The following is an 8,343-nucleotide window of genomic DNA, read 5'->3' as shown; positions in this document are numbered from 1 at the left end:
TTCGGAAAGAATAAGAGGGGACCGCCTGTGTGTTGGGCCGTTTCGGAGCTCCGCGCATCGCCGCAGCGACACGGGTATAGAGCTTTAACAGGTATAGGAACCTACGTGCTTTAATGCCCTCTCGTAAAATATATTTAGCAATAAACTTGGGTTCGCAATGTCTTCCAGGGTCGAACATCCTCCCCAATCAATAAAGGGGGATAACGCGAACACATGTGCTCGCTATCATAAATCTATGTTTACTAATTATATCGTCTTCAGGGTGGTGCCTCCGACTTTCTAGATTCCGAAACAACTTGCGATATTAATTTTATACGTCCTTTCTCAATACCGAGGCAAATAAATAAAAGTCCCACGACCTGCCGCAGAGACAACTTTAATTTATTACGATCGAGGAATAGAAGTAATCTTCGAAGTGTAAATAACCAACGGGGTGATTGTTTACGTACTTAAACAACGAAGCGCGATTTTAGAACTGAACATCGCGAAACCGCGGAACAGCAACGTTTCTTCGTAAAATCCGGACCTCTCAGCACGTTCCGAGTTTCCGTGTTCGTTTTTTAACCCATCGTTTCTATTGTAGCAAAGCCAAGCATCGATTCGAACTTTAAACTACCTACTGAACGTCAATTTACAACCCTCAAGTTCGTGCAAACATAGCCTCATTCGAGCACGTATATAGCGCCGCTGTGTAGAATCGAGAAGCGCACTCAGCCAAATGAATATCCAACAATGTGCATCTATAGGGAATCTCCAACTTGTGCCTGCAGATCTTTAGCACATTCGAATTCATTACTCGTATTTGTGCATTTGCCGTTTCGATGCGATCGACCCGTGCCGATGGACGTGAATAATTCGAAGGCTGGGATCTATGATGTGCAGTGGTAAAAAAGGTGATTTTTAAACATAGTTTCGGTTCCTTGTTCCCAGCCCTAGTGCAATTTTCATTGCATTATTTACGCATCAATCTTACTCACGGACTAATATAGAGTTCCTCGTTGCAAAGTTCAAACTACGAGTTATTAAACTGATCTACGATCGTGATGGATTGCAGATTCTGCTAGTTATATCAGCTGCAGCTCGCCTCTGCAGGTGGCGACGTTCAGAAAGTTGAGTAAGTTTCCGGATCAACAATTTTCGTTCAACTCTTAGTTTTAGAGATTAAGATGGAATATTCTTCAGATTGAGATTATCGATAATTTGGTCGTTTTCAGCCCTATATATGACTTTTTAAAATAACAAGAGAACACGAAAGACATTGAGCAGTCGGAGTGAGTTACTCAAATATACTGAATATTACTGAAAATATACTAATTAACGTTCAACCAGACTATTCATCGCAGAGTTATACCATCAAGCAGAGGAAAAGTTGTTGCGTGTATTCAGGCTTTATAACATTGTTAACGGTAAATTCGCCTGTAAACTCTGCTAATAATATTACCGCGAGCAACATCCAAAGCGAAAGTGTAACTCCGGGTTGAGCGGATGAATACTGTACTGTAGAAAATTACACGGCATACTCGATCCAGAATCCATTGAAACAGATTTGAAGTTTACAATATTATATAAATCGAGCTTGCTGCAGTGCTGCAACATGCACACGAAGAAGAAGAAGAAGAAGAAGAAGTGCAGATTTTACAAAAAATTGCAGGAAAAGAGGGACGCATTAAAACTTTTTTTGAACAACGCTTTTGTCGGCTGTATTTTTTGCTATAAAATACAGCAAATTTAGTCAGCACACAATAATTTTCAATACTTTTGTAGAGTAAGTTCTGCATTTCGCGAAGTATACTTTACTAAAAAACCTGCCGTGTCTCTCTTTCTGCAATTTCGAGCAGAATCTGTTCCTTTATTTTCTCCGTGCACATACCACTCGTAATATTTCGGCAAAGATATAGTCATCGTCGAATGAATAGTCGAAGGGGCAAAACAGGAGCAAAGCGTCGCCGAGGGAATGAAAATAACGTGAAAATCCTTCGCGCTCCCCGTATTATTCCTCGGTTTAGTGACTTTCGAAGGTGGAGAGAGAAGGAAAGAAAGCTAGCTTTGCGGGCATTAGACGTATTTCCCAGGTGGCCCGAACCCCGTCGAGTCGACGGTGACGCCGACGGCAGCCGTCTCTCCGACGACAGAGACGGATCGCGTCAGGCATCGCGAGATTAAACGCAGTCACGTGCCCGCCTCCGTTCTCTTACCTCTTTGTCGTATTCACCATACACAGGCGAAGCACACTTTCCAGTTTGTCTGGAATATTCGAGACGAGCCGGGGTGGTGCAAACGGTGCGGAATTCGCGCCCTCGATCTAGCTGCAAAATTAGAAGGGGAAAAATTATACGGCTAGAAAGTGATCGTCGTTCGATAATTGGAGGACAAAAGGGAAAATGACAAAGTTAAATAAGTCAAAGGAGGCCCTCCTCGTTTTTCGATTCGAGCCTGGACAATGCCGTCGGGTATCAAGCCCCAGTTTGGTACTCAGGCTGAATCGCGCTCTTCGACTTTAATCAAACACTCTTTAATGACACGCGCCGCAAGGGTGAAAAGTTCGCCCGACCCACCGGAAGATACTTGAGGAGTAATTGGCGTTCTAATTGGCCGATGAACCATCCCGGGAATCTTATCGTTCGTGAAAATTTTACACAGGGGTAAAATTCCCTCGCTTCTTTACCGCATTCCGTTCGTCCCTGTTTCAATTTTTCCGAAAGAAAGAGAGGAATACGAATACAACAAGCAAAACACGCCCGTCATCGACATGCATCTCGGTATGTATTATTTTCCCTTTGAATTCAAACAGAAACGATCAACTTTGATTACCTCGATATTTGATCAGGAACTCGGCCGTCAGCGTCGCGTCAGCGATGTTGGAAAATAAGAGGAAAAAAATGTATAAAACAAAAATGGTAAAACCGCGCGCACAATGAACGATATTGTTCGTCGTGTAGATCTATACAAAAACGTCCCCCGAGGAGATTCGTTTAAATCGTAAAAGGATTACTGTCACCGATAATTTCTGGCGTGGATTAATACGTTTCCTCTGTCGTTCGGCAAATCGCTGACTTTTTCCACCCCCGGTCTTCTGCCCCCAGGAAATTTCCGTTCCGGGGTTCGCAGATATCCTCGCACCCCTGGAGGTTCGATCGCGCGTCGGGGAGCCGCATCATTTCGCGCTCGCTTTAACTTCGCTGATTGAATCATGAATGTGGTTTGCCCTCTCAGCGTGAACCTCGGCTATGGTTACCCGCAGGAAAACCATTCGTTATATAACTACCATCGAGTGCTCGCCGCGCGCTATTCACTACGTGCCATGCAACCGGCATGTACCGCGAGTCCGAGAGGGAACCACGCATCCTGTTCACCCGACTCACTTGCTTTTCAATACTAATTTTCCATGGTGGCCATCATCGCGTGGTATAGAAAAGGGTCGTCGGCTTGCGGTCGCGCGCTTTCGACGCCGTTAATTATGCCGGAAATCGGTGGAATTCTGCGACATCGTAATTATCCTCGAGAGTAGGTATCTCCTCTTTGTTTCATGCTTCATATTCGCAGACTTGATTTATATTCCAGGCCCGATTTTCTTAGCATCAGGTAGGTACGCCGCTTTGGTGGCTCCTTCATATTTTTCAATTCCTCGAGAAATATCTTAGCGGAGAGATGTATGGTACGGTATGGTACAGTAAACGTATATTTCTCGGGCTCTTTTCAAATACTCCATGAAAGGAAACTCGGGGAAAATATTCGCCATTAGTATGCCGGGCTGCATATCGAGCCAACTCGTGGGTAAGTACTCGGTACCTATTTGTTGGCTTTTCAGTTACCAATCGATTGTCTACCACCCCTCAGTCCGCCTGCGGCTGTACTTGCGCGTCGTCATTTACTTCTTAGAACACGAAACTGAGCGTCTTCGTCTCGATTTCAATTTCCATTCGTATCGCGTTAAGCCGATTGATCGGCTTCGTGTAATCCTTGGTACGTTATGAGAAAGCACATTTATGGGCATTATATTCACCGAATGAAAGAGTGAGTGATATCCGAGCTTCAAGGTGGTGCTTTTTCTTATCTGCGTCACTCGGCTTAAAGTTGCAAAGACGTCAACATAATTATTTCAAGATGAAAGCGTGTAACGATTAAACTTGGGGCAAGCTTGAGTCTCAATTAAAATGTAAATCCGGTGGCAACAGGTGCCCAGTGTTGGCTGAGTGACGAGCTGATGTTCATAATTATTATCGACTAACCGAAATTTTCAGTTTACTGTGTCTAAATTGTGACCCGGGTAAAACCTTGACCTCAATCAGCTGTTACAAATCATCGATATCATTGAAACGGTGACTTTTGTCACTGAGCAATCACGTGATTAGCAAGTTTTATTTCAAAGGTATTCTTCTCCCATAGAAGTGAAATTGATCAACGAATTTGGATTGGATAGACTTGGCTCGATGTTGGAGATGAATTGCTTCGGGTGATTCGCGATGCTGATAAACAGCGCAAAGTTTTGGATATCCGAGCCCCGTCTCGAACCTTGTGTATAATGACTTAAGCGTGGTGAATAATTGACGGTGAGTTGTGCCGAAAAGTTTTCGGGTACGTTTGCCGTCAGTGGAAGAGTTGCGTCGCTGACGTGTAACGTTCCTAAATTCCGTCACGTGCAGTTGGAACTCGTCAACTCGAAGACTTCCAAGTTGGTGAATATACTGAATAAATAACGATGTACCAGTTTGTGCTCCAATGCTCGACTACGACGATCGACGTTTTCTGCTCCTGACAGGCACCGGCGTCTTGTCAGTAGAAAACAAAAACAGATGCGGAGAACAAGGGGGTGGCGCGAGGAAGAAAGGGCTCGATCTCTTACCGGGAAATACGAACTTGACGTCAGAATAAGGTGTCAGCTACAACGGCAGAGAACAGGCGAATCAATTTCGTGTGAAGATGTCATTCATATTATTTTCCGACTCGTGGAGGAGCACACAATCTCGCTTTGCAAGATGTGCGACTTGCTTTCATGGAGCCGTGTATAATGATGTTTCAAATAGTCAGGTAAGAAATTTGCAGCTGCAGAGGTTGATAATTCACCCGCAATTCCGGTTAATTCGGTTAGCTTCCACGACGTTCGTTATCGAGGGTTCCAAGTTCAGGAGGCGGAGAGAGCCTGTCATGTTCGATTGATTGGATTAAATCACGACTCACCGCTGACACTAACGGCATTTGTTGGCAGAACGCACGTGGAGAATGCACAATTGGGTCAGCCAGCGAATAGTTCACTATACTCGAAAGAGGGAAATTGTTGTAATCAAACTTTGCCGCAGTGGAACTGCATCGCGAACGAGGTTCGTTCTGAATTTCGGTACACATTCGGCTTTCCGCATCAGAGTTGTCGATGTTATCCCTGTTCGTCGAAGTCTATTCATCCAGTGATTCTAAACTGGACGGAACGTCGAGTCATGGCGTCCAAATTTCCAGCTCACCTGAACGAAGTACAGAATTAACGATTGGCTTCCTGAGCTGACGACTTGGAGGTCGTTAAAAGTCGCGAGTCGAGATTAACTTCCTGAAAGTGACCGTTTATTCGAAAGTTGCTCTTCCGCAGGCTTCGTAGAAGTAAACGGTAACGTGCGTTGGGTCCAAGTTGGAAATAGGAATGCTGGGATGGACCAATGACAACCGTAACGGAGGGTGAGAAATACACTTGATGCCGGCGAGAGCTGTTACGTCGAATGTCAAAGTTACAGATTGTCAAGAAAGAGTTTCCACGACTATGTTTTCTACTTCCTTTGACTGCGTGCGCGATTTTCTTCGTAACTTCGGTTCGCCAAGTCCTCATCCAAGCATTCAAGTATCGAACTATGAGTATCCCCGAGATAATTTCAGAGGAGTTGGTTCTTTTTCAAAGTTTCCAGATAGCGTTCACCTGCATTCGTGATGCATGAGATTATGCACACCTTCGTCTGGAGATGAGGGAGAGTGATCAATGGACGTCTCGTGAATGACCTTCACCCTAGGCGAAGGGGTTTCCTGGATCATCGAAGGCTCATTTTATGGGGACATGAAAGCGGAAGTGGTCCATCTGAAAAGGAGACCTGGACGAAGTAGGACCAATTCCCTTGTGTATATAGACACACCGGGATGAGTCAAGAGCTTAATATGACAGGGAAAGGACGAAAGCGGATGGGTGGGGTTCTTCTCATATCCCCGAATGATGTACTACTAACTCAGCCTGGTCCCGAACTTATGAGATGAGATGTTGCGTCGCAAAACCCTCGCTAGGCTTTAAGAGGTAATTTACAACCACACATCTGGCTCCCAAATATCTTCTGCCAACTTTCACTGGGTTTCACTCAGTTTTCTATCCGTATTTTCTACGGCTAACCTTGTCAGTACTTGCTGCATTTTCTCCCCCCACATCCGCATCCTACATATAATTTTAATCTACATTCGTCTAACATTTTATTAACGAGAACTTCTAGTTGACAATCGATCACATCGATTTGCTTCCACATGAAGTCGTTGAATATATTTATTGTTCTTTTAATCATGATCAAATTTCAATCAAACCCAAATACCTGCAGATTTTTAATCGGTATTGCAGAGAGTTCACCTGATATCCGAATCCAACGCAACGCAAGGGTAAATGTTAACCTGAGAAAATGAGATTTTTTTATTATCATTTTTTTGATACGAAAGTTGATGGCTGGGATTCGAGATGAAATCTTTTCAGCTTTGGTGGCGAATGATGCGCGCGGGTTGAGTCGTGGGCCGTGAAATACGTCTCCTCACGGAGCAGCCTATCATCGGTGCAAGAGCCGAACCGCAAAAGTGGAACGAGAGACGAACCGGTAAACCGTCGCACGAACCATGACTACATATCGTCTTCCGCTAGGTCTGTCCTCTTCCGCCTTATTCCCCGTGTCTCTCCATACTATAGGTATACACCCGCGCGTGGCTCCGCCCCAAACTTGAATCCAATTTTCCACATCACATCCCGCAAAAGTTACTCCTCCTTGCCGGGAGGCAAGTTGAACATTTTTATCTTCTCTTTGCCGGAGTAAAACAATTTCGGAACATATTGTTCACTCGCTACTTCTCCTCTACACTTGCTCGATGTAATATCACATGTACCCGCCACCCACTTTCCGCGCCTTGTTCCCCGGCCTTCGTTGCGTTTCTACACTCTCCGGTTCACCCCGCAGTCCTTGCACTTTTCTCCACCTCTTCATCCTTTTTAACTCACTTTCCATGCTGCCTCTCCGAAAGGAGGGCGACCTTGGAATCCAATCCCTGAACCCTCAGGACTCACGCTATCAAGATCAGAGGACGAAACTCCACTCCGGGCACGAATCAGCCAGGAAAAATACCCCGTCAACTTTCGATTTCCTCTTTTCCACCCTCCGCGAGTAATTGTTCTTATACTCTGGACTACAACGCGAACTTTCAAAGATCTGTGAATGTCAGTGGGTACGGCACTCCCCCCGCAGCTGCACATTACTCCAACGTCGGACGAGTGACGTGTTGTTGCAGAGATGGGTAGTACAGAGGGTCAAAGAGAGAGGCCCAACGGGGTGGGGATGAATGCTTTTGGCTTGAGTTTGGCTTGTGGCTCGCGTGGGCTGAGCTAGGTTGGAATTCAAGGGGTTCTCGACGCGTGGCAGCGGAAGGGTGTCGCAAGGACGGCGGGACGAAGGGTTGCTCAGGGATAATTAGCTCGTTAGTGGCGCTTTGACGCGGCGCTTTAGCCAGTCCGCGAGTCGGTCGAATGACAAGGACGAGAGCACAATGTCGGGCTAATGAATTGCCGATATAACAAAAAGGCTGCACTGGGTCGTAAGACGCGGCGTTATTTTTGATTTCACGGTGCGTGCAGGCTCGAAGAGTTTCAACGAATTCGCCCTTGTTCGCACGGGGCTGCGCAAATCCTTCGATGACAAACTGCGCTACGAAGGCAAGTTACGCGTGTACCTGAAACGCACAAGCGGCATGCCGGACGGGGTTAACAAGCGGAACGGGGGTCATTTGTCCCGATGAGAAATGGGGCTGAGTCGTTCAACCGAGCCACGCAAGACGCTTCTGTCACCCAACGACGACGAGGACAGGGCCAGTGCACTCCGGTCCGTGTCGTGCACGCGTCCCGCGAAGCTTTGCAATATCGTCTTCGCCCTAAGCCACGAAAGCTAAATAAATGACCGTCGTTGTCTCGCGGTTTCATCCGGCGGGGATTCTCCCTGACACCTCATTGTCCCCCTCCACCAATTTCTTAATATTGCATTTGAAAAAACAGTAGAAACGATCAGTCTTGTACCCTAGTGGAAGCCGGGACGTAAAAAGCTAGCTCGATTACTCGGCGAGCTTTTGCTGCAA

The sequence above is a fragment of the Neodiprion virginianus genome, chromosome 3, assembly GCF_021901495.1.
Source record: "Neodiprion virginianus isolate iyNeoVirg1 chromosome 3, iyNeoVirg1.1, whole genome shotgun sequence".
In the NCBI taxonomy this organism is placed as follows: Eukaryota; Metazoa; Arthropoda; class Insecta; order Hymenoptera; family Diprionidae; genus Neodiprion; species Neodiprion virginianus.
The sequence above is the reverse complement of the archived record's forward strand: the minus strand, read 5'-3'. Positions refer to the sequence as shown.